Raw genomic sequence first — 25,839 nt, forward strand, 5'->3', positions numbered from 1 at the left:
AAAAATGAATGTATTTAAACGAAATCCAAGAAAATTATGCCGGGTGTGGCCTGTAGCAGGCCTCCGTCACACGCTCAAGGCCACGCGCTATATGCCTACCGCTCGGCGTATCGTCGACGATACAACCGACAGAGGGCCGCCGAACGCCCGCCTCAGCGCTCGCACCGCATTGCACCGTTTCCCGCGCTTATGCTTCGAAATGCCGAAACCACGTAATTATTGTGCAGTAGATGGGTGAAAAAGTCAAAAAAACAAAGGAAAAAGCCTATAATAAAAATTCATCTTTTTATGGCGGGCTAAAGGTCCCACCTAAAAGTTTAATAATTATATTGAAGGGTTAGAAAAAGTATTTTTAAATAATTTTGACGACGTAATAATTAATCGGCCTGGTAGCACCGTATTACAACTTTTAAAAACCGTTGATTGTCCGTTGCTTTGGTCCTGAATATTTATTAAAATTATTTACGCGATTTAGGATATTTTCAACTATGTACTTATAAAATTTTAATAACAGAGAATTCCGAGAAGTGAAAAAATTATAAATCATTATATTAAAACTAAAACATATTTGATTCGCAACATTCGTTTTATTACAATAATCATCATAGGTAAGGTAGCTACAACCCTAGCGCATTCTTACGATGACGCGTTGGCACGTGACTCGAACGGCGGGCAACACAGTCTCGACTCTTTGTGCGCGTAATTATGGTACATTTCTTCTTGTCCTGAGCAGCAGGTATTATTATTAAGGTTCTGTAGGCTATTATAGCGTAGGTATTTTTGCTTTTGTTTGGGAATGAGGTATCTGTTACGTAGTAACTATTTATTAATCTGTGCCTGTAGCACGAGCAAATAATTAAAACATAGATTGTATTTCTCAAACAGTGACACATCTTTTTAAAAATTATGAAGTATTTAGTCTTCCTATTTTTCATACAAAATAAATATTATCTTCAATGGACGCCATCGCCATGCCATATCATTAGTAATTGACGTTGCTTGTCATGCCTTAAACATAACAAAATTCGCAATACATTGCGTCTTAGAATAAACTCAGCAGCGGTCGGCAACCTTTTTTTTGCGTAGTTTTAGTAGCGTAGTTAACGATGAGTAAGTTGACGAGGGCCGCACTTTGTCAATATTTATGACTTTATCAGACATTGTCGTTTCTCAATATTACATAGCCAGAGAGGCTCGCAGGCCGCAAGTGACAGTTTCACGATCCGCATGCGGCCCGCGGGCCGCAGGTTGCCGACCGCCGCTCTAAAGTGTATTAAAAATCAAACCACAAGTTATTTTTAAAAGATGCTGAACAAACGTTGGTCAGTATGAGGAGTACAGCCTACAGTTACATTTTTTGCTCGTATTACAGGCCACACCCGGTATAACTTAACAAAAAACAAAGTTTTAAATTTATTAGATTCAAAATTCGTATGTAGTTATAATGGATAATTGTAAGAACTCTTGCCTAGAAAACGTATTTAAGTATATTACATCTAGTTTAATGATTTTTACTGCTGAATGCCACTTTATAAGTTCATTTAAATCTATTTCAGATTGATGACGTTCAGTACGAGTTGCAGTTATTACCTATTCCTCAAACAGTAATGACAAATTTGTTTTTTGAATGGCTACCAAAGTATAATATCTCACTTGAAGATGAAGGGATGAGACCAACCGGCTTTTGCGAGGATTGTAGAGTTCAATACTGGCACCCAAGCGATCACAGTGGTGATTCTTCTCTTCATGACTTATATTGCCAACGCTGTACTCTATGCTTATACTGTAAAGTAGAGAATTAAATAGGCAGATTCTTTTACGTCGAAAAAGCCCCGTTTCTTCCAAATTTGGTAGACATCTTTATTTTTATTTATTTATTAGAGATAAATCACAATTACATAATATTTTGATCCAAAAGCATCGTTAAACCAGAATGGTTTGTCTCGATACTCCATTCCGCAGTACTTAAATACTTAAAATCTACTACTGTCCGGACTGTAAACTTACTTAGTAATCTTCTTATTTAAACGAGCTATTCTTGTATATAAATGGGTGGGTGGGGTAGGAACGGCGTTACGGATTTGGATGAAATCATCAATTTTGGGGCTTACAGGGACTAGAAATTGATCTAGCCAGGTACCTACGAAATAATAAAAAGAAATTTAAATATAAAAAAACCGAGCATGCTCGGTCACGCCCAGATATTAGTTATTATGTGTAACGTTGTATGAGTTAGGCATATTTTTTCTAGTTTTTTCCCCCTAAGAATCTACAACAGAGTTAATCATGTACTTATTTCGCCATTCTTTAACATTTTACATATAGACACATACCTATTAGGTACTATATTTTATTCAAAATATTACTTACGTTTTGCTTCTTCTCGTTTTAAAATTGCAATATTTTACTTACAGGAAAATACCCCAATTAATACGAAAATAAAATGTATAATCCTAATCCTATTGACAAAGAAATATATACCTACATAAACAGTAACGACACCGCTATATTTGATGATGAATTTGATGGCAGTGAAAATGGTGAGGAAGACTTGATCTACTATAAAAGTAAGAACGACTTATTGAAGGATTTGGAAAATGAGGACGAAGAAGAAATTCCAGATCCTCCACTGATTCAAGATGCTCCATTTCCCACATATCGACGCCGGAAAGCAAACACGTAGTAACCAACACAAGGTCAAAATTTTTTTTATTGCGTTTTTGGAATCTCCAAATTTTTCTGCGTCGATAGGTCTAATCCACGTGCCAATACGATGAAAAATGGGGAAAATAGGAACACAAATTTTCTCGTTTTTCTTGGAATTTATTCAGCAAACACGCAGTAAATAGCAAAAAAAAAACTCAATAATTTATGGTTGTATTTACAGAACTTTGAATTCCATACATTTTCTAGTTTTGTCATTTACAACCTCCGTTGTTCTGACGCAAATGTAGGTTACTACGTGTTTGCCGCTCATGAATGTGAATGTCTTGCAGTTACGCTATTTTGCGGGAAAAAATGTTTAGTCGAGTAGTGGTTTAACACAAATTCACATACTATTAAAATTTGAGAGACATGTCTTTAACTACGTTTACAAGGATCAAGTAAAACTACCACTTAATAATTACTTCACTGTTGTAGAGCGTAAGGTTTAAACTCCTGTGCCTTATTTCGTTTTAACGCGGCTATCGCGGCCATTACTTGAACGTTTGCGCCGTAGCTCAGTGCGGTTCGGGGGGTGAAAGTGAGTCGACGTGTTTGTAATGAAGTAAAATATTACGGGGTTTTTGGATAAAGTGATTGTTTTTAGTTCAGAAAAGTAAGTTTTATTTTCAATTGTAAGCATGTAAAATTGCTATATTAACGGTGTGTGTATCGATTTTATGGTTTTATGGTACTTAAACAAAATTTGGTCTTATGGTATCTGGTGAAAGTTTGTTTTGTCTAAAGTCGACTTTTATTTTATAAGAGCATGTAGAAATCACTTTTTTTAATCAAACGACGTTGTTATACTTCGGTTAGATTTTGATCTCCCATTACGTTGTCTTTTCCAAAGTGCACTTCTTATTTTTTAGTTGGTTTTACAATAACATTATAATATTTAATTATGTTCTTGAATATTAAACAAAGGTTATGTGTTTTGTTTGGGCTTAAGAATGCTCATATTGATTTTAATAGTTCAAATCATCATAACTAATGTTTTATTTTCATTTATGAATCCTGGAAACATCTTTACATTTTATAAGTATACATTTGAAATGTCGTGCAGTTTACTTTAAGATGCCATTAAAGCCATTTTTAAGGGTGTGGTAAAATTTTTGGCAATACATTTAATGCATCATAAATTGCTTACAAAAAGATAACAAATTACTGTTACAGCATTTTGTTCACCCAAAATTTCTAAACCACAACGTTCAAGACTTTATTACGGATATCTTTTGTCACATTCAGGTGGGTTACTGCGTTTTTGCTGTCCATACAAAATTTCAGGAAATGCTATCCCATACATTTGGTACTGGCATTTACTACGAGTTTGCACACTGAGTAAAAAATATCAAAACGTAGTAACCCACAAAATCTGGACTTGTAACAACTTGCGGTTAAATTTATTTAAATGAAATTAAAGTCCAGAAAATTTTGAATATTGCATCCAATTTTGAGTAAGTTATGTTCATAACAAGATAGTTATGTTTTTTTTCCAAAACTCGAAAAGTTTTTCGTCTCTGGTGAATAATTTGGTTTTTGTGGGTTACTACGTGTTTGCTTTCAGGCGTCGATATATTCAACCAACAACTCACACTAACATTGTAGATGAAGACGAAGGTCATAAACGATGGTCATTGGGAAATAACAGTTCAAGAAAAACGAAAATTGCTTAGAAATTTCATTTGGAAAAAAAAGAACATAGATAGCACTGACACACATTTTCAAGGGCAAACTGAGTACAGTTCTGATGTAAAGTCTATATCTAGCAAGTACGATTTTTTTTCATTCCTCTTAACTGATGAATTGCTGCAAATTATAGTTAATGAAACAAATCTTTACGCTACCCAAACAGATCCAAACACGAGTTTCACAACTTCTGTTACTGAAATGCGAAATTTCGCACTTAAGAATATTGTATTTTATGTCTGTGGTAAGATATCCTAATGTAAGACTCTATTGGTCACCGAAGTACGGTTTTGAACCTGTTTAAAAAACCATGACAGTAAATAGGTTCGAAAAGATAAAATCCTTAATACATTTCAATAACAATGATACCCTTTTGCTCTCTAACCACCCGTGTCACGACAAGTTGCATAAAGTACGACCCTAATAAATTATCTAAATGATCGTTTTGCAATTATACCGTTTGAGCAACGTTTGGCTATTGACGAACAAATGTGTTCGACAAAAATCGGACATTATCTGAAACAATACTTACCCAATAAACCGCATAAGTGGAGCTTCAAATTATTTTTCATCTCTCCTGTTCGGAAAGTTCACCTTTCATAGGCTGATAACCGGGTGGAAAATTACATTTCCCACCCTAGGGCGGAAAGTAATTTTTTTTTTAATATTTACTTCGAGCAACGGCTAACAGCCATATGAGTGCCATATTATTCAGTTAAAAGCTCTCATATTAGCTTCCGCATGACTGAAATTGGCGCCGTTTACATTTTCATCAGAAAAAAATCTAAAACCATAGACAATCCGATCTTAAAATTGGGATGTGTCTGAAACGGCCTTAATGTATACGCGCTTTAAAAAAAGTTAGTGTAAACTGAATTAATGAATGTAATGTAATGATAATATTTTAATAAAATTTCATTGTCATTTATATTAATTTATTAACAATTACTTATGTTTATTTTATACATTTAAATATTAAATACAAGTAGTATAATTTTTATACACAATAATAAATATTTTGACAGTAGCAACATTTTTATTTTCATAAAATAGAAAAAATAACTAATTAGGAAGAGGCGGGCATAGGTATTCACTAAATAAACTGTTGAGACATTACTTGTTCTGGTTCAAAATGGATTTTCCAAGTGATTCGAGTGACTTAAACATAGAATTGAATCCTGAATCTGTTAATGAAGAAGCAAAAACTGTGGTTGATAGTCTTTTACCTGCATCTTCAAAACAAAGATACTTAAAGGTATACGAGCACTTTATGAATTGGAGAAGCGTTAAAAAAGTGAAGTCGCTGTCGGAAAACGTTTTTTTGGCTTATTTCAGTGAAAATGTCTAAATCATTACAACCTTCCACACTTTGGAGCAATTACTCTTTGCTTTAATCAGTGATGAATACAAAGCATCAAGTGAACTTGAAAAACTTCATAAATACTTACCAATAATAAACCTATATTTCTCGTGTTTGACTTTCCTCATAGTCGAAATGAAAAGTAGAGTGTTTAACTCGGGTAAAAGTAACCATCTCACCCTCGCACTATTGGCGCTCTCTCTTCGTTCGAGCGCCAAAATATCTCGGGTGGAATGGTTCACATTCCACGCTTGGTTAACAATCTACTATTTAATGTGTAGCATTAACGGCTATGCACATAAATTTGAAGTTTTTGCAGGTGAAAACAATATTTCACGAGAGTCTAATGAGCCTGATTTAGGGATAGTTGGAAATGTTGTTGTTAGGTTGATAAGACAAGTGCCGCGAAATGTTAATCATATTTTATACATTGACAACTACTATACATCGATGCCATTGGCTGCTTATTTACAAAAACAAAAGATTTACTGCGTGGGCACTGTGAAACAAAGCAGGGAATGCATAATGTAAGCTGTCTCGACATTTTGTTTAGTATAGTACAAATTTCACCCAAAATGTGTCCATAGATTTTTTTTTATTTTTTTCTCGTGTTTATTACGCCATTAGATATTTACATTTTTATTTTGGAAAGAAAATAAAAAAACATGCTTTTAAGGGTTAAAAATGATGGTGCAACTCAGCTGAAACGTCGGAATTAAAGGTAAAAGCAATGAAATTATATCACGGTAGACCCGTTTGTGTAATTAAATATGTGTACAAAACGCGAGAGTTTAAAGTGTTCGATTACAATTATTCTTAATAATAATAATCATCATCATCTCGACACCCCTGAGCCGCTCACACCGGTGTTGCCCTTGAGCCATCCTAGATATCGCTTTTTGTGGGGGCCCATCTTGTGAGGGCGAGTCAACGTCTGCCGGAAATAAAATTGCATACCGTTTTATTAGGCAGGCGTCCGGTTTTTTACCCCATAGCTCAGTACTTAGTCCATCGCTTTCACCTAATAACCTAGTTCATTTTAGATACCATCAACTCTCAATAGCCTTTACACCCTGGCGGGTGCTGCCTCTGCGTGCGTCCCATGACACGGGTAAGGGCAGCATCCGCTCGGTGTACCCCTTACATTTCATTAAAGTGTCAAAAGGGCCTCTACGTGTTGGCTTCGGCTCCGCGCACGCCTCCCAAAGGTCCGGAACACCATTGTTCCGTGATGGGAAAGACATACAATAATCATTTATTTATTTCTTGAATGCGGTACAATAAAGATGTATAAAAAGTGTGTCTGAGTGTCCTTTAACGAACCGAGCAGTTTTGTTTGATTTTCTCCGAGTTAGATAGAAAAGAATAATTTTACAAATGCACTAACTAGCCTAGACTACGAACTAACAAGGTACTACTCAAAATATAAAGTAAACATTTCTATAAGTATTATTTTTGGTTTGCTATTTCACGGCAAGGTTCTGTTAATCAGGAATCTGACAGGAAAAAGTCAACTAGTTGAAGATTTTAATTCAATTGAAAGAAAAGTTTTCTTATTTTGTACGAGTTTCTACAGGAGTCGAGCGCAATGCAGCCTGATTAATGGTTGTTGCCAAGGAGATAAAAAACTATCCAGGCTTTTTGTGCTAGGTTTAAAAGTGTTTTCCACTTTAACGCAATTCGTAATTTTAAAACAAAACTAAGTGGGTACTTACATTCATCTGAAGCATAATTAGTTGCTTGAAAGGAGTGAGTAAAATTTTCGAATTGACGACTTTGTTACGATAATGAAGCAACATATATTATAAAGACAACTTATATTATTACTAAATGATTTTCAAATTAGAATTCCATCAAAAAAGTAAGAGGAAAAAGACTGTATCTTCTAACCAAAAATGTTGTTAGACCTAAGGAATGTAGAGTCCGGATAAGGTAACTTTGCACCGACTTTAATTAATTTAGGCATGTGTCGTTCACGAGTGAGTGATTTAAATTAACTGTATCATTTGACTGAACTCACTCACTCTTCGTGCAGATTCAACTCGCTCATTTCGCTCTGTAACTGATCTATCTCAGTGTTCCTTGCTCGCTCTTTCCCACTCATGATTCGAATGAGCCGGCCGAGCGTGACGAGAAAACATGGCGGGATCGTATCGCGTGATTCGCCATCTTGATGGCACTTATGTCATCTGATTGATTGACATCTCTCTCTACTCACTCTTGAACAATATAACTAGCTTACAGATCCACTGAGCGAAATGAACTAAATGAGTGATACATATCACCGCGAGCGAAAGATCAATCTTTTCAACTCAGTGAAGCATTTTGCGCATCTCTAAATTAAATAGAACAAAGTAACAAAGTCTTACGAGGCGCCCGCGCCCTGCGTGCCGTGTCCTTCCTTTCCACCAGTGTGAATTCCTCCTTATTCACATCGGTGCGGGAGGACTTCACCTGAAGGTGAGCCCGTGCTTCACACACCAACGGTGGCAGCATGGTTGCATTTTTATCGTCTGTCACTATGCCTGTTACTTTTGCACTTACATACTTGTGACAGGCATGGTGACAGGCGATAAAAATGCGACCGTGCTACCGCCGCTGGCGTGACTTCGAGGTCACAGGAGGCGGTCGGAAACGCGGGGAGCGTATCCCCCGCGCTTGGACGCTGCGTGCGGTTTATTTTATAATGTCAGCAAGACGCAAACTAATGGACTCGACAAGAGTTTTAGATCAGTAATCATAATCGCTATTGAAATTTGAAGCCACCGACCGAGTTGGAGCATTTGCAAACTACTTAAACACTTTACGGGTTTTTATAAAATCTGTTCTATTGGTCACAAAAATCTGTTCCTGGCTCGTGGTCTATAATGTCCTGAGGAGAAAAACTGCTTAAAAGCAAATTACGCTTTTGCGTTTACGTCGACCGAGTACAAAGCCTACCTTAACCAAGCCACATAAACGTACCTATACAAATTGTAATTAAAGTATTGTTTACCCCGCCTCAGGTGCTGGGATGTAATGCACAGCCTAAGTCATGGAAGAAAGCGGCAAAATGGCAATGCAGAACTGCCGTAATGGCATAGTATCTTACTAAACTAAGATTAGGTTCTTGGTTTAAAAAAAATGATTAGTATTTCCACTGGAAGAGAGTAGATTTTTGGAACTTATGTAAGTAGCCAATATAAATAAACATATAGGTTTATGATGAAACGAAAACCAGTCTCGGAGCTTTAGGAATACTGAAAAAAAAAACGGTGTATTGGGTAAGATGAAATTGATGTAAGTAACGAATGATACACACAATGTATTCATCACATTTGCTAAGAAAAATATACAATTCTAAAACGAAGTGTTTCAAATACTGTAAAATTACAGATATCGTTCCGATTAATAGATTTTAGATTTACTGCTGCGATTTAAGGAATCGATATCGGACGTACCTAATGCAGCGCCACCTGCCAGATTCAATTATCCATAAACACAAAAAAGACTTAATAGTAACAAACTTACATAGGTACCTACGGAAGATGAGGTGGTAATCTTAGTAATCATGGCTAATTACGTCTAATTCAGGAACATTATCACTTGTTTTTTCTCGACATCCACTCAATTTTTTGTTCGAAGATTACCTACTCATTGTAACGAGTGAACTCTCTCTCACCCTTGTATTGCCCGTGTTTACTAATTTTGGATAGGTAATGAAATGTATTGCTACGCCCTATAAAACATATTAGGTTGGTAGGTACTAAGACTTTTTTGAGTCGAGATCAGTCGAGCATAGAACTTTTATGTGTTATAGACGAAAATCGGTGAGAGTACCTAATGACTGATACTGATTATAATTATAACTTATTATGTCATGCGAGGCAGCGCCTACATTTTACTTTCCCATAATTTAATGTTGTTTTGTAATTAGGTCTAGGTATTAAATTTTCGCTTCTCACTCGCGCCGAGAGGTTATTGTTACGTTTACCCTATGAATGATGACGCGGTCGCTCCATAATTGTTGCTCGTATGTTTCGTTGTTCCCGAATTTGTTGCGTGAAATGTTTCTGTCGTTTTGTGTTATATATAGAGATTTAGGGTGCTGTCAGATTTAATGTTTCGTGGTGAGTGGACATAAATAAGAGCTTGGGGAGATAATACTCATGGATTTTAGTTGATGATTGTTCTATCAAAATATCCACGTATATACTTGATTGTAAAAAAGTCAGGCGGAGAATTAAAACAATATTTACCTAAAAATTACTCGAAGTTAGTTGTCAGCCTCCCAGCTTTTTTGCCCACGTACCACAGGACAAAAAAATGCTGACCTTTCGCTGACAATGATTGCCTAAAAACGCGTGAGTGCAGGCCTGCTTAGATCGTCTAATCCCGATCACCGTTAAATCTCAAAATATCGCAGTTTATCAAGAGATATGGACCGGAACAGACGTGTTCTTGCTCTGCTGCTTTTGAGAAGACGTAAAAAGAAAAGCGGGAAGCATAGAAAATACTGGGTCCATCCATTTCTGTCAACTATGAACGACGATAATCACTTCAACAGAACTTGTGCGCTTAAAAGTGATTGTAACAAATGTTCTGACTTTTCTTCAGAATGACTGTACCAACTTTTGAAGAATTGCTGGCACGGCTCACATCACACATTGGAAAGTAGAATCTTGTTGGCAGCATGCCTATAGGACCGTTAGAGATGCTGGGATTAACCATAAGGTAAATACAAAACAGTATTTTTATAGCATATTTTTTACAAAAAAAGCGAGGAAGCTTATGAAAAGTTCGTCTGAAAAAGGGAGAAAATTTTTGATCATGATCACATAAAAAAAAATATCACAAAGACTTACATCCACGACTACTTTGAAAGAACCTGACAAAATAAAGATGTGATCATCAAGCCAAACAGAAAGCTGTTTGCCAATATGATACTAATAGAAGGAAACCGACATTTGAATATTTCTTGGAGTATTTCTAATCCTGATGGAACTTTGATAAAAGCCATACTGGAAAAACCCCTGGCAAGCGTAGTATCACCTACAAATGGAAACGTATCTTGATCAGCAACAATAATTTATGGGATGGCATTAATTCAAAAATTGCATGGAGAGAATACAACATTTGATCAGTTATCTGATGCAATCCTCAATCGGATCTTAAGCACAGCCTACCACAGTAGTCGAATTGATGTTGTGTTCGATACATATAAAGACAAATCAATGAAATCGGTGTAACATTGCAGTAGAGCTTCACATGCAGGAATACATTTCAAAAATATTAAAACACAATTACACGATACGACGTCGTGTCGATTTGCGGCACGACGTCTTGTTGGATGCCGTAACGTATAAATGTAAAAAAAATATTACCGCTTTTAATCAAGAGATATGGACCGCAAAAGACGTGTTCTTGCACTGCTGATTTTCAGAAGACGCAGAGAGAAGAGTGAGAAACACAAAATATTGGGCCCATCCATTTCTTTCTACAATGAAAGACGGAAATCACTTCGAGAGATAGTACTTATAGTGCCAGTAGTAGTTTAGTAGTTCAGAATGAGTACACCAAGTTTTGAAGATTTCCTGGTACGAATAACACCATATACGAAAGCAGCATACAGTCGGCAGGATACCTGCGAATTCTTTTTTAGATCAGCTCTGTAAAACATTTAAGTTTATATTTTTAATGATTTTTTTATTACACTCTGAAATAAATGGCTGAACGTTGTAACCAGCCACTAAGTCTAACTAACTTAACCACGTTTGAGGTTTAACGGCGATCGGGATAAGACTATCTAGATAAGCAGGCGTTTTTGGCCAATCATTATCCTTTCTTTTCTCATGACTTTATTCTGTATTTCCTCCTTGTTCCAGTCGACTTTGCGATACAAGGACGCGGGAACGCAAACCAAAGAAACAATTGACGCAGGGACCCAAACTGATCCCGAGCCCTGTTTCGTTATTACATTACTCTTGACCTTCTCCTTTTCTCTTTCTCTCTCCCTTCTCCCTCAGCCCGTAAATGAAGTGGGGACGCAAAGTCGACCTCAATTATCAACTGATGTTGGGATTCAAGACTGGTCCTATGTTCCCAACCCTTCAGATTTATATTACCCATGCCCCGGTACTTCCCCTTCTCTCAGCCCCGTCTCCTCCTGAAGTCCCTCTGTCTATAGCCCGATACATAGTCCAAGTACCACTCCAGATTGCCGTTACTGCCGTAAGTTCCTCCCATATTTTGTTTACTGTTTTTTTTTATATGACTTTAATATTTGTCTATACCTTTAATCTTTGGCTTACAGATTCCCATATATATTATCAGCTCATCTGAGGATTCTAATGAATGGGTAAGCGGTACTATATGTTATATCTACTTAATATATAAATTTCTCTGTTAAATAAGATAAAGTAGGTATATTGTTTCAGTTGCAATCGATCTATTCGATGAAAGTGGTACAAGAGACTCCCTATGATCACTTAACGCCAGGTTATATGAAGCTAAATAAGGTATATTGTCAACCAATCTTTAAAATAAATTGTACCAATGACTTTCTTCAATCAACATTATTTAATATTTGTATTGTAAATGTAACTAAATTTCCATTATAAACGGCGCTTGTAGAACATAAGCGGGCTTTGAACTTTAACATCACAGTAGAAAACCAAGATGCGGCGGTTAATTAATGATAATTTATTATAAAATTGTATTTAAGAGTATAATTGGCCTTTGAAAATTATTAGAATTAATTTATTTTGATTGTATGAAATTATATTTGTTTTAACTTAATTGACTCGAATTTAATTTAATTGATTTTATTATTTTTGATTAGCATTATTTGTAATTTAATCCAATTTATTTTGTTTTAATTTAAATTATTTGTTTTAATTAAATCGATATTGTTTTGACCTAATTTAATTAGTTTTAAGTATATTCGTTTTAAATATGTTGTGTGTCCCTAGCAGGGCGTCATGGACTGACTTTATTAAATTATTAACACCTTTTTGATTTTATGTAAGTACCTACGTGATTTTACAATGAATAAATGAAATGAAATGAAATAATACTGGTAAAATTTCCCAATACAAAATCAAAATCTTACCAAAAAATAGCAGAATTTTTGAACTTGCCAAGTTTTGATCTTTATCCAAGGCGTTGGTTTAGTACATCTGCATCTTTTTTAACTGATTGGGGCCAAATTCATATCAGGTACGGAAGATGGAAGCCGAGCACAGTGGCCGAAGGGCTATATAGAGGAATTAGTGCAAAATAATAAATAATAAATGTACCTATCTATTAAAAAACAGAAACCATAAACCTACGTGGCATTTTGCCTCGTCCAGGTACTTCAAAAGACTCTGCTAAATACCAAGAGTTAGTACAAAGAATCTCCGTTTAATGAAGCAATCAGCTAGTAGCAGAATTGATAAATGGCACTTTGTTAGAGTAGGTACAACAACAATCTGCCCGAAAACATAAGAAACGTAACATAGTTCCAACTCGACGGAGCAGGGCTCATTCCGTTGTGGCAGTCCGTCAAAAGTTATCCGAAATATTAAGAGATCGATGGATCAGATTTTTCGGTCCGAAGCGATGGCTACCTAGGTCGATATGGATAATGTAGAAATGTAAAAAGATCGAATTACACGAACATTTAACACCATACGGCAACGCGATCTAAATGCCGAACATCAAAATACATGATTAAGGTACGAAGCACGATGGATAGGTACGTATGGTTAGTACCTACTTATATCGAAAACATTTTAAATTAAGCGGCTAGATCAAGGATTCTGGCGAGAAGTTGTAGAATTTTAGTTTTTAACCTTACTAACCAAAATTATTGGATCCAGGTACACAATTTTCGCAAATCGTGAACCGTTAATTTATTTTATCTTTTTGCCATATTACATTACTTATAATAGTAATACGGCCAATGAGTGAGCATTTTAGCAAAAAATTGCTTCGCAATCACAGATAATATCCGCATCTTCGTAATTATTTTTAAGACTATTATTTATGCGATCGATAATAACATCGTATTGGAATAATATATAACATTCGCTGTGGCGATTCGGCTTTCTTATCTTGTATCAGACAACGATTTCAAGTTTATTTCCAATATATTGTTTTCTAATTCCCATCTCTTGTTAGATTTTGAAAATAGGACATATATTTCATAGATAAAGCTAACAAAACGAATGCCGTCAATGCATGATGTGTTAGCGGCGACTACTAATAAACGATTTCAACTGTGACAACTGCAAAGAGGGAAGAATGCTCGTGCATTGATAGTGAAACATTTTGATTTTACTCCCTTATTGATGCCGACCATATTAGCGCAATTAACGTAGCCTTGGCCTCTACAATTTTAGATATTTAAGTGACATTTTTCTAATTAATCGAGTACCTGTTGCCCCGGTTAAAACCCTCTAGTTGTTTCTGATACTCATAAAATAAAATAACAAGTTCTCCTTTAGTACCGGTACTGGTATTTATAATGTACATTTCGGCAACCCGACTTACGTCTCTTGTGCAATCCAGCATTATGACATAGTACTTAGATTGTTTAATTTTTCCTATTATTCATATTCATAACCAATCGCTTGCAACATTAATGAGATAAATTCATTTTGAGTAGGTACACTTTAACCCTTAAACAGGTTGTGTATCTATAAGTACCACCATAGCGAATGGTTTTTTTCTGGCGAGCTGAGTAAATACAACGACCGCAAAATGTCATTGCCGTAAAGTCTATTAAGTGGGTGATATCGGAACGTTAAAAAATGACAGGTGTCAAAACAAATTTCTTTGAAAATTTAATTGTCAAGTTCAAATCGACAACAAATGGCAGTTTTTGTACGTTTTTCCCGCTGTATAAGTTCGCTACGCCGAAAAAAAGTACTGTAAGTATTTTGTTTTGTATTTTTATGGTAGATTATTAGATAATGTAGGTATGTGTAGTAAGTCATAACTTACATTAGTTATTGTTATCTGATAAAATATTTGATCTAAAAGTTTGTGGTTCGTATGAACCCTCTGCCCGTCTGGGGCACGTTCGAGTGGTTTATAAGTGGCCTCTGCCCTGCAGGGAGTTTACATGACATTTAAGGGTAAAATTTATTACTATGAATGAACCCTCATAGTACAAAAGTATATATTTTCCTTTGGTTTTTAAATTAAGTATTTATTCAACGGTCAATCTTACGAGCCACGACATCCATGCGAGCCAAGAAAGTGCTGGCAGTTAGTGCATTTTGTGACGCAAGTGTAAATGTGATGTGCACATGACTTGCCCTTAAAACGACTCTGTATGGCTAACAAGGCAGTGGCCATATAAGGACCACGTAGCACCATTGGTCACGAGCAGTGGGCATATAAAAACCACCGGGTTTTTTTTATTGAATTAGGGGTAGTAAAAAAAATCAAGAAATTACTTTTCTTTTTAAGCTATTACCTACCTGCCAGAATCAGTAATCAAAAGTAAAAAATTCGTCAGGCCTGTTTAAGGGTTAAATCAATCCGACTGCCTCTTCAGAAACGATATCAGCTTACTTTAGTTCTTTCGATTCACATCATGTTTGGTACTTAAACAGATTTTAAGTATCGAATATTATACTCGTACTCCACAGCTGAGGTTTAAATTTTCGATAAATCGCTGAAATAAGTAAGAAACACACTTTCTGACAAAGGTTTTACTAATTTTTCAGACTTGTTATAAAATCGGTATATGATTTTATGTATCTTTCTTATAATGAAGAATATCTTTATGAATTTTATATCCAAAAATCTCAAACTTTTTATGGAAAATTTAGCATTTTTGAGGTTCGAGTCTTAAACCTGAATTTTTAAATATTGAAAGCACAGCTTCTGGTTTTATACAATAGTCATGTGAGTTAGTTAAGGGCTATAAAGGTCAATTTTCTTATTTAACCTTTATTCACATGAAAAGGTACTCCTTTTATTTGGATAAGTATGATATATTTATTACCTACGTGCCCACAAGCTGTTAACTATTGTCCACAGGAGAGAAAACCATTTTTACCACACGTATATAAATGTTGTGAATGAAAACAACAATGTAGGCAGTAGGTACATGACTTAATTCATGATCATCAGCCGCTGGAACGAACCTGGTCCCATACATACAACAAAAGGTTAGGTTACTTATAAATACAGATATTTATAAATGCCAAATTTAGTGTTTATGACAGGCAGGATCTGTGAAACTGGATCGAATGGTGCTCATGAGTAGGCTTCTTTAAAATCAAGCTCAGTATTCATTACCTTTAAAGCGTCTGAAATATGCTGTCAATATGAGGGAGTGATCAGTTTCTAATAATAGATATGATTTTTTTTTAATGTTACTATAACTTTTTTTTCTAATACAAAAGTACCTACGCGTAGAAAGAAAATACAGCAGCAAAAAGTATTTATTGTTGTACTACGTTTCTACCACAACAAGCTCTGTAATCCGTATTTATTTTATTTAGTGGCTAAGTATAAGTAATGGCATCGGGGACCAAAACCAGATTATTTTTAGAGGAATGGCGCAAGAAATATTTACATTAAGACTTATTTTATAACACAAAATAATTTTATTAAATAAAATCTTAAAATCGTCTATAGTAACAGCTTCCGTTAAGTATGATGGTAGGCATTACAACGAAATTACGAAATTTCTGGATGTAGGTATAAAGTCAAAAACTGCAAACATGCGTACGTACATGATACATGATACATGTTGTTTATTACATTTATAACAAGAATGTACCATTAAAACAGTTGATTTTTAACTATTGTGTAAGATTTTGTTAAAATTAACATGCGTCATTATTTTCTGGGACAAACTTTATATGCGCTCCCGAGCAGGCATTTCCATCTCGCTCACGCTTACCTACGCTCAGCGAGAGTAGAACACGAGCTTACTGGGTCTTAACTGTGGATGCAGCCTACCTACACCATTTGTTCTGAAGGCATTTAAGAGGGCCGCAAATAGACTTTCATAGAAATATGGTTATACTCGTAGTACATACCTATGGAAGTCATATAAATTGAAGGACCTAATATGACTTAGTAATAACAACACATGAGCAGGTTATGAATCATATGTTGTTATTAAATATGTAGACTTCGTCAAATGTTCTCTAAATTTAAATGACTCCTATATCTATGATCGTATTTCTGTGATAGTCTAATTGCGGCCTAGGACCTAGTCTAGTCATAAGCATAATATTTAATAAGTATGTGTAAAGTATACAGCTTACAACATTTTCTTAAATAATAAATGTCGAGGGGAATAAAAGTCGAATAACACTATCAAGTATTTATATGCATAATTTTAATTAACCAAAATACAACAATTTTGCCGCTCGCCGCAATCTGTGGCTCGTGAAAATATGAGGTTTGGAGGGCACTTTTGCTGTTTTTCTATGCATTCACCTCCACGTTTTTGACATCGAGTTTCCGAGAATGGCACTAGAAAATTCATAAGTACCTACGTTAGTTCGCTTAAATAGCTTACAAAAATAAGTAATTAATAAGTTGTTCGCAGAAATCGCGAAGCGTCTGGTTGACGTAACTGGTGACCGAAGAGCTGGCGGCTACCTCGCACAACGTATCAGCATTGCGATACAGCGAGGAAATGCCGCCAGCATCCTTGGTACAATGCCTCAAGGGCCTATTTTAGATTTAAGCTAGTTATTCATTTCGTTTAGTAGTACCACTGTATATATTTTAATTAATAATAACAATTGTATATAATATAACTTACAAGCATAACAACATTCAACTCCATTTTTCTGTTGTAGGGGACACAGGCCTCTATTAGGGACGCGATTTGCGACTGGACAATCCGTAGATGAGACACAAAGACCACCAATGGTTAAGCAGGGCAATTCTTCGTGTGTACTCCTTGCTGTCGAATATATAAATAATATAGTTTTATTTATTGTTGAATCTAATTTCAGTAAGTCGAATGTATGCTACCGTGAGTGGCGTGAGTATCAGGGTAAACCTTGCCATACGTTTACCGCGGACGTTTAGGTACAGTAGCGATCCCGTAAACTCACTCGCACTATACTCGTATTTCGCATTACGAGCTCCACAAATCGTGTAACAAATCGCATAAGATTTTCGATGATTGCCGACAGGTGCAACGAATTTAATCGACCAAGCCGCAAAGCCCATTATTGATATTTTGGTGCAATCAAACAAATCGATACAAAAAAACTTACTTGCTTCGTATCCGCTCCCATAGTCAAGCTTGACAACACTAAGTATAAGCCAAATAAAAATTTTAGGAACCATAACTGGATAATTCTTACAAATTGTGTAAGTATTTAGTTTCGTGCTACACGCCTTCAGTCAACTGTAAACAATAATGCACTATCTCTCGTTATATACAATTTGGCCCGCATTAGTAATATGCAAATTTTACTTTCGATTCGATAAAAACCAATTACCCTTCGCTCTGTTTTCAGGTTAGTTTCAAAACAAGTGCATTGTTTCTACGGGTAGTTAAATATGTCTGTTAGGCAGTTTTTGTTTAATTTTACATAAAGCGTAATAATCTTACTAGTGCGATTGATATTACCATATTTACGTGTTTGGGTACATACATATATATAGTAGGTAAATCTAAAAGATCTGGGGGCCAGGGGGCCTGGGGCGACTTGGGGGCCGATTTTTGAATTTCAATCGTTCGATTTCGTCACTCGAAAATCGGTGGAAAACGGCGAAATGCTAATTTTTGAAATACGAGCGATAAAAATTGGGAGTCTAGTGGTATTGACCACTCGTTTTGAATTCTATTAGTAGAATTTAAATGCCTAGTAGTGGATATAATATTGATCAAAATACACGAAATCGAGAGGTCGAATTTCAAAAATCGGCCCCCAGCTCGTTAATTCCGCAGAGCAAACTTTCCATTCGCATTTTTCCCACCCGAATTTCTACCCATAAGGTCAATATGTGGCTAATTCCGTCATAGGGGCTATTCCGGAACCGCTTTCGGTGTAAGATCTAATACTAGTGGCTCTGTGAGCTGTAGACCTCGCGAGCATAACTATCGGGCTTTCATTGGTCTACAAAAAACGTCCACGATGGTGTATGATGTCTATCTTTTAAGGATAACTTACTATACCTACCCATTCTTATCTTCTACATAAAGATTTCATAAGTTGGTTACTAAGTTCTGTTACTCGATTTGCAACCTCTTTCTTTCCGTTAAAACAAATGCTACCGAAAAAATAAAAAAATGACATAATGTGGTGGATTTGTGAGCTATAATTTTATACCACACAACATTTATCTCGTCGTATTTATAATGAATTGGGGCCTAAAAGAGAATCGTGACGCTCTGATTGCGTTGCACAAATGTGGGCACCCGCCAAACATGATTTTGAAGTTGCTTGAAAACCTGAAAATCAACAAACAATTTGTTTATCGCACCGTTTATTGAATTTTGACTCTATGAACCACGGAATAAGGTTCAATATGACGGAAACTCGTCATGAATCTTTTGTCTATTTATTTGTAGCTCTTAAGTACGCCGGTTCGTTCCTTCGCTACTCGTCAAGGACGTGTCCGGAGCCACGGGTAAATAAGGTCCGTTTCTTCGAATACCCGTTTATCCGCGGAGACGGATCTTAATTACACGTTTCTTAATTACACGTGCGGAACGGGCCAGAAAACCGTGTACGTGTTATTCGGAAACGGGTATTCGAAACGTGTAAACGAAAAACGGACTCGACCGCGAGCCCTACTTTGGACCGCGTGCAACGAACGAACGCGTGCGCGTAGCCCGAAATATTTATGCGGTGCTCTAAGGACGCCCGACTTTTGAAGTATGAGGGCACCAAGGCGCCCGGCTTTGGAACGCGTACAGCGCGCCTCGTATGGCGGGCTACGCCCGACTATTTTAGTATGAGGGTGCCGAAGGCGCCCGGCTTTGGACTGTGTGCAACGTACGTCGACTCTTTTAGTATGAAGGCGTCGAAAGCTTTGGAACGCGTACGTCGGGCTACGCCCGACGGTTTTAATATGTGGGCGCCAAAGGCGCCCGGCCTTAGACCGCGTGCAGCGCGCCACGTACGTCGGGCTACGCCCAACTCTTTTAGTATCAGGGCGCCTAAGGAGCCCGGCTTTGGAACGCGCGCAGCGCGCCACGTACGTCGGGCTACGCCTGACTCTATTAGTATGGGGGCGCACGGTGGGCTGAAAATCGGCCTCCATAGAAATAGAAACCGAAGTCTTAAATTTGACAGATGATTTTAATCCAATTATTCTTGATTTTTCCACATAATTAGAATTTTCCTACGGGGTGCACTTTTTTTTTAAAAAGTCGATATATATTTTTTATTTTTTTTATTTCATTTTTTTATTATAATACGGTTATACTCGTTATTTTGACTACAAAAAATGAATTTGAGTTTGATCGAACCCATAACTTACGCGTTGTGAAGTTTTGTTCTAAGCAAATGTATGGAGCGTACGAGTAAAACAGTTTTTTTTTTTCAAAAATTAAAGGTATACCGTAATATCCTTGCAGATGTTTTAAGTACCAATTATTAATGATATTTTGACATAACGCGAACTTTTCTACCGTATGCACTTATTTAATAAAAAATAAAAAACTTATTTTTTATGCTGAAATAGCTTTTTTTCATTGTTTTTAATCAAATAAATAATAAACATACAAGAGTTACAAGTAGAAAATTGAAAATAAAACCATTACATCCTTTACATTATTACCCTTGTATCCTCTTTATTACCTTATCTTTGTACTTAATGAAACAGTATTTAACAAATGACACATTGAAAACTGATGAGTCTAAAATTAATGATCATTAATGAGGTCCGGTTACAATCGTTAGTAGATATTATGAATGCAGTTTAATCATTAAGGTTTTAATCATTGTGCTTATAATTAGACGTAAAACTAATTACAATAGCAATGATATACTCGTAGAATGGTGGTGTTCATTAGTACTAGCAATAAATAGGTAAGGGGTACATTTTATATTTTAGTTCATCTTGAGCTTCTTAACCGCTAACTTACACGACCATAAACCATGGACAGTCTTATTACGAACTTGAACTTGTTTGTTATCCTAAAATCTCAAGGATCTAGTTTAAATCACAAAGCTTTGTTTGAAATAGTGCTAACTAAATCAAACCTTAACCTATCAGAAGAAGATCGTGACACCTTGAAAGAATTTTGCCGAAGATTTACAAGAGCTGCTACTGACAGATGGAAGAAAAGCCAACGGAACACAGAAAAATTTAGAACAATGTATGGATCTTGGTTAGAAGCAAATATTGACTGGCCAAGTTGCTTTTATCTTCAGTTGGATCTTCAGTTAGCCCACGCATCAACCAGCAGTGATCTCATTCCTCATGCACTAAGCACATCATCAACTGGAACCATGACGCGATTGAAACGTAAACCATTCGAAGACCTCGGAACGAAGCAGAAAAAAAACAGATGCAGCGATCTAAGCGTTGAAAACACAGACGAAGTGGTGTTTTCAGCTGTAAAGCTTTTAAAAGAAGATGGTCGGGGTGAAATTGCATCATTGATAGAATATATGTTAAAGAACCCAGAAGCAGTCCAGAAATTCACTGCAATCATCAAGAAGCCTGGTTCTACCGCGTCACTTACAGCAGAGAAGGCATTAGGTCTACTGATTTCTTTGAAGTTAAGTAAATGGCAATACATAACTTTACGAGTGATAGCTAATGGGGTGGACTGTATGATGAATCGAAGATATAATGCAAACACGCAGATATTAAACAAATATTATAAATAATTTATTTAAAACAGAGCACAAGATCTTAATAGTTAGGCGGTGACAGGCAGACTGATTGACAAGCAATCATTCAAAAAGTATACAAATTAAAAGTATAAAATAGGTCGCATGCCAGCCAGTCGCCAACATACCGGACCCCCAGTGGAACACTAACCACTGGTGGCTACTGGCTGAGGTGCGGCCTCCATCAGAATAAGTTTCCGGGCCGGTCTGCGCAGCACGCCTCCTCTGGTGTGGACGTCTGCCACGCGGACCGCTCCGTCGGGTCCTAGGTAAACCTTTGCTATCCTTCCTAGTGGCCACAAACCACGAGGAAGGGTAGGATCGGCGATCAACACCACATCACCCTCGCTAAGATTTAACGCGTTGTTGTTGGGTCCCCTCGTTCGAAGCGTCGGTAAGTACTCGCGTAGCCGTCGTGCCCAGAACTGATCTGCTAGGCGGAGGGTTCTCCGCCAGTCACATCGTCGGGATAGGTCTGCGTCTGTCAGCGACGTGGTCCATGGAACGACTGATGAGGAGCCGAGGATAAAATGGAATGGTGTTAGCGCCTCTGGTGCATCTGGGGAAGACGGGACGTATGTGAGTGGCCTGAAATTCACTATCGATTCAGCCTCGAGTAGGAGTGTTGACAAGACTTCTTCCTTCAGTGGTTGATTTGCTAGGCAAGATCTGAGGGCTGCTTTCACTGTCCGCACAAGCCGCTCCCAGGCGCCGCCCATGAACGGGGATGCTGGTGGGATGAAGCGCCAGTTGATTTTGTGATTAGTGGCGTACTCTACGACCGAGTTGTCATGTAGGGAGCGCAGTTCGCGGGAAGAGCCAACAAAGTTAGTCCCGTTATCGGAAAATATGGTGGTGGGCGGTCCTCGGCGAGCAATGAAGCGTCTGAGGCTCATTATAGCACTATCTGCAGTGAGTGAGTTCACGATTTCGAGGTGAAGCGCTCTGGTTGTGAGGCACATATATAAGGCGATGTATCGTTTCTCGCTCCGTCGATATAGCGTTACTAGGATCGGGCCAAAGTAATCAAGGCCTACGTGGGTGAATGGTCTTTTGTGGTGATCAAGACGTTCTGGTGGTAAGTTGCCGGTCTGAGGTTGGATAGGTTTCGTATTCCATCTCTTACACTTCAAGCAGGCGCTTGCTACGCTACGGATGGTTCCTCTGGCTCTCAAGATCGAATATCTTTGCCGAAGTTCATTTAGGACGAGCTCGTTAAACTGATGCGCAGCTTTGATATGTTGGTGTAGGATCAAGAGTCGTGAGATGTAGTGGCGGCCGTCGAGAATCATGGGTGATTTCATCTCGTCGTTCACTCCCGGTGCGGAACTTATGCGCGTGTTTTGTCGCATTAGGCCTTCTCCATCAAGTGTAGGCGCCAATTTCTTAATCCGACTATTCTTGGGCACTGGCTTCGAAGATCGTAAGTTCGATAATTCCTCAGGGAAACTCTCTGTTTGTGCTTGATAGACCAACATCTTCTCCGCTTCTATCATGTCTGACGCGTGAAGCTGGTGGGGAGACGTGGTGTTATGAATGTAGAGTTTGGAATTTGGATCTATTGGCCGAGACAGCTTAAGCCGGAATAGACGTGCGCCCTGGAGAAAACGGGCGGTGGCACGTAGTAAACGTAGCCAGGAGCTGAAACGCGTTGGATCGGGTAACGAATTCGAGAGTGGGGTGTCGAGGAGCAGAACCATCAGATTCGATTTTAACTCGGGGTCTGATGAGGTCTCTCCCTCGTCGGTGACGCGCTCGGTCGGCCAAGTGCAAGACTGTTCAACAAGGAACTGTGGACCGGTGAACCACCGATGAGTTGCGGTAAAGTCGGTTCGTTTTGGTTTTGTCGCATCGTCAGCGACGTTGAGAGAGGTAGGGATCCACCTCCAATCGGATGGATTGGTGGTTTCCAATATCTCTCCCAACCTGTGTGCCACGAAAGGCACGCACGCACGAGCGTCACTCCGGATCCACTTTAGGACTGTGGTTGAGTCAGTCCAGAAAATAGTTGCGGAGGGCTCAAAACGGTGAGCTTGCAGAATTGTTTGCGCAAAACGCGACGCGATAAGCGCGGCTTGTAATTCTAATCTTGGGATGGAAACCGGTTTCAGGGGACAGACTCGGGCCTTACTACCGATGAGGGCTGTCGATACAGAGTCATCACTGTAAGTGAAACGCCAATAGGCGACGCAGGCGTAGGCTTGTTCGCCACCGTCGGCGATTACGTGCAGCTGGACGTCGGACACGTCTGACCTGACCATGTACCAGCGAGGGATTTTTATATTGGCTGCAATCTGCAGCTGTGCAAACCAGTCTTTAGATTCGCTTACGTACATTTCAGGTAAGTCTGTGTCCCAGCCAACGCCTGCCCGCCATAATCTTTGAATCAAAATACGACCCCAGATGACGACCGGCATCAAAAAACCAAGAGGGTCATAAACTTTCATGACGTTCGATAAAAGAATGCGTTTTGTCATAGTGCCGGTCGGTATCTGGGGTACGGCACGAAACCCTAAGAAGTCTTGACGTGGGTTCCATTTAACACCCAAGACGCCGACGTCACTACTGGGAGGCAGGTAAACGTCAGAAGTTGCGTCGCTACGAAGTTCCTTCGGGACAAGAGAGAGTGCCTCTGGATGGTTAGACGTCCACGCTCGCATCTCGAAACCACAATTCTTGTGCACTGTGACAACGTCGGCGGCAAGTTGAGCTGCGTCGGCAACATTTGTGTGGCTCCCAAGGTAGTCGTCCATATAGTGGTCGTCAATTATTGCTTTGCAGGCAGCGGCATAGTCAACTTCATGCATCTTCGCGTTTTTGTTTTTTATATAGAGGGCGATGAAAGGACTCGAAACTGCGCCGAAGATCATTGACGACATGCGGTATTCCTTGAGGTCGCCGTTCTTGTCACGCCAGAGAAAACGTTGAGCATCCCTGTCCCTTGCGGCAATCTTAATCTGGGGAAACATCTCCTTGATATCGCCATTCAAGGCTACCACACCTTCTCTGAAACGGAACAGGATGTCAAGTAGGGGCGACAATAGGTCAGGACCTTGCAGAAGCAGACTGTTGAGGCTTACGCCTTTTGTTGTGGCAGCCGCGTCGTGGACTGCTCTCAGCTTCTTCTTCTGAGGATGATAGACGCCAAAGATGGGCAGGTACCAGCGAATGGAGCCATCTGGGTTGACGCAAGAGGCATTTGGTGCGGGTCGATGGTGGTAAGTCTTCGAATCACACTCTTCGGCATAGTTCTTGCTGATTATGTCGTCTATGAAATCTTGAAAGGATGCGGCAAACGCTGGGTCCTTTGACATCTGTCGCTCGAAGGCCTTGAAGCGTGAGAGTGCCTGTGGGTAGCTGTCTGGTATAATTTTCGGTAGCTCCTCCTTCCAAGGCAGGCCGACTTCAAAATGGCCGTTGTCAAGTTGGTTAGCGGATGATTCTATGATGTCTACAGCCCGTTGATCCTCGCTGTTTTGACGTGGGACCTTTTTTGTGATACCCAAGGCGTCGATGTCGTATTGGCATTTTATAAGTGTATCCAGATCTTCCGTGACGTGATTGACAAATTCAAATGGCTTCGACGACAAAGAGTGTGCGCCATGGAGTACCCAGCCTAACAAGGTTTTGGAGGCAACAGGGTCGTTCTTTTTTCCGCACCGCACTTCGCGACTTATGGATATATACCAGTCAGGCGCGCCGATTAGGACGGTGGGGTAAGCAATGTCATGTGAAAGTTCGTTTGCTAGACCTGACAGATGATCGTAATCCGTGATATTAATCGTGTCTGGATATCGTGCGCGAAGCCCTAAGGGTTCCACGGCTCGCGCGTGCTCTATCAGGTAACGATCGGGTCGGTCGCGACCACGTACGTAAAAATCAACATAACTTACGTCAAGTTCCGCTGTCATATTACAAACACCTTCAATGCGAAGACGCTCCGAGCGGGTTGGCTTCGCGCCGATTAGTTTTGCCACTTCGGCGTCAATGAGAGATGACACGCTGCCGTCGTCTAGCATCGCTGTTGTCTCGAACGCGCCGTCAGGACCCTCGACTATGACCGGAACCACTTTCAGCAGGCCTCGGGGATGTGGGCGTGAAGTCGATGGGCAGGATCCTGTTGCATTAATTGAACAATCAGTAGTATTCGCGATTTTGTCGGAAGGTTCGATTTCGTTATGTTGTTGAGTAGTATTTATATTGACAGGACATGTAGGGTTGACAGTGGAAGTCTGAAGACGCTTGTTGCTGCGTCGGGATTGCCGTCGGCTGTCCCTGTGCCAT

The 25,839-nt window shown here is 38.6% G+C and overlaps 1 long non-coding RNA gene across 1 annotated transcript in view; it reads left to right on the forward strand.

The window, feature by feature from the left end:
• LOC134804925 (uncharacterized) overlaps nt 1-19,042 on the forward strand; it is a 92,224-nt gene extending 73,182 nt beyond the window's left edge. Inside the window, exon 2 of the long non-coding RNA XR_010146184.1 lies at nt 18,934-19,042. This is a non-coding gene — a long non-coding RNA (uncharacterized LOC134804925). The remainder of the gene's footprint in view (nt 1-18,933) is intronic.
• The last annotated feature ends 6,797 nt before the right edge of the window (nt 19,043-25,839 follow it).

This window comes from Cydia splendana, chromosome Z, assembly GCF_910591565.1.
Source record: "Cydia splendana chromosome Z, ilCydSple1.2, whole genome shotgun sequence".
Lineage (NCBI taxonomy): Eukaryota > Metazoa > Arthropoda > Insecta > Lepidoptera > Tortricidae > Cydia > Cydia splendana.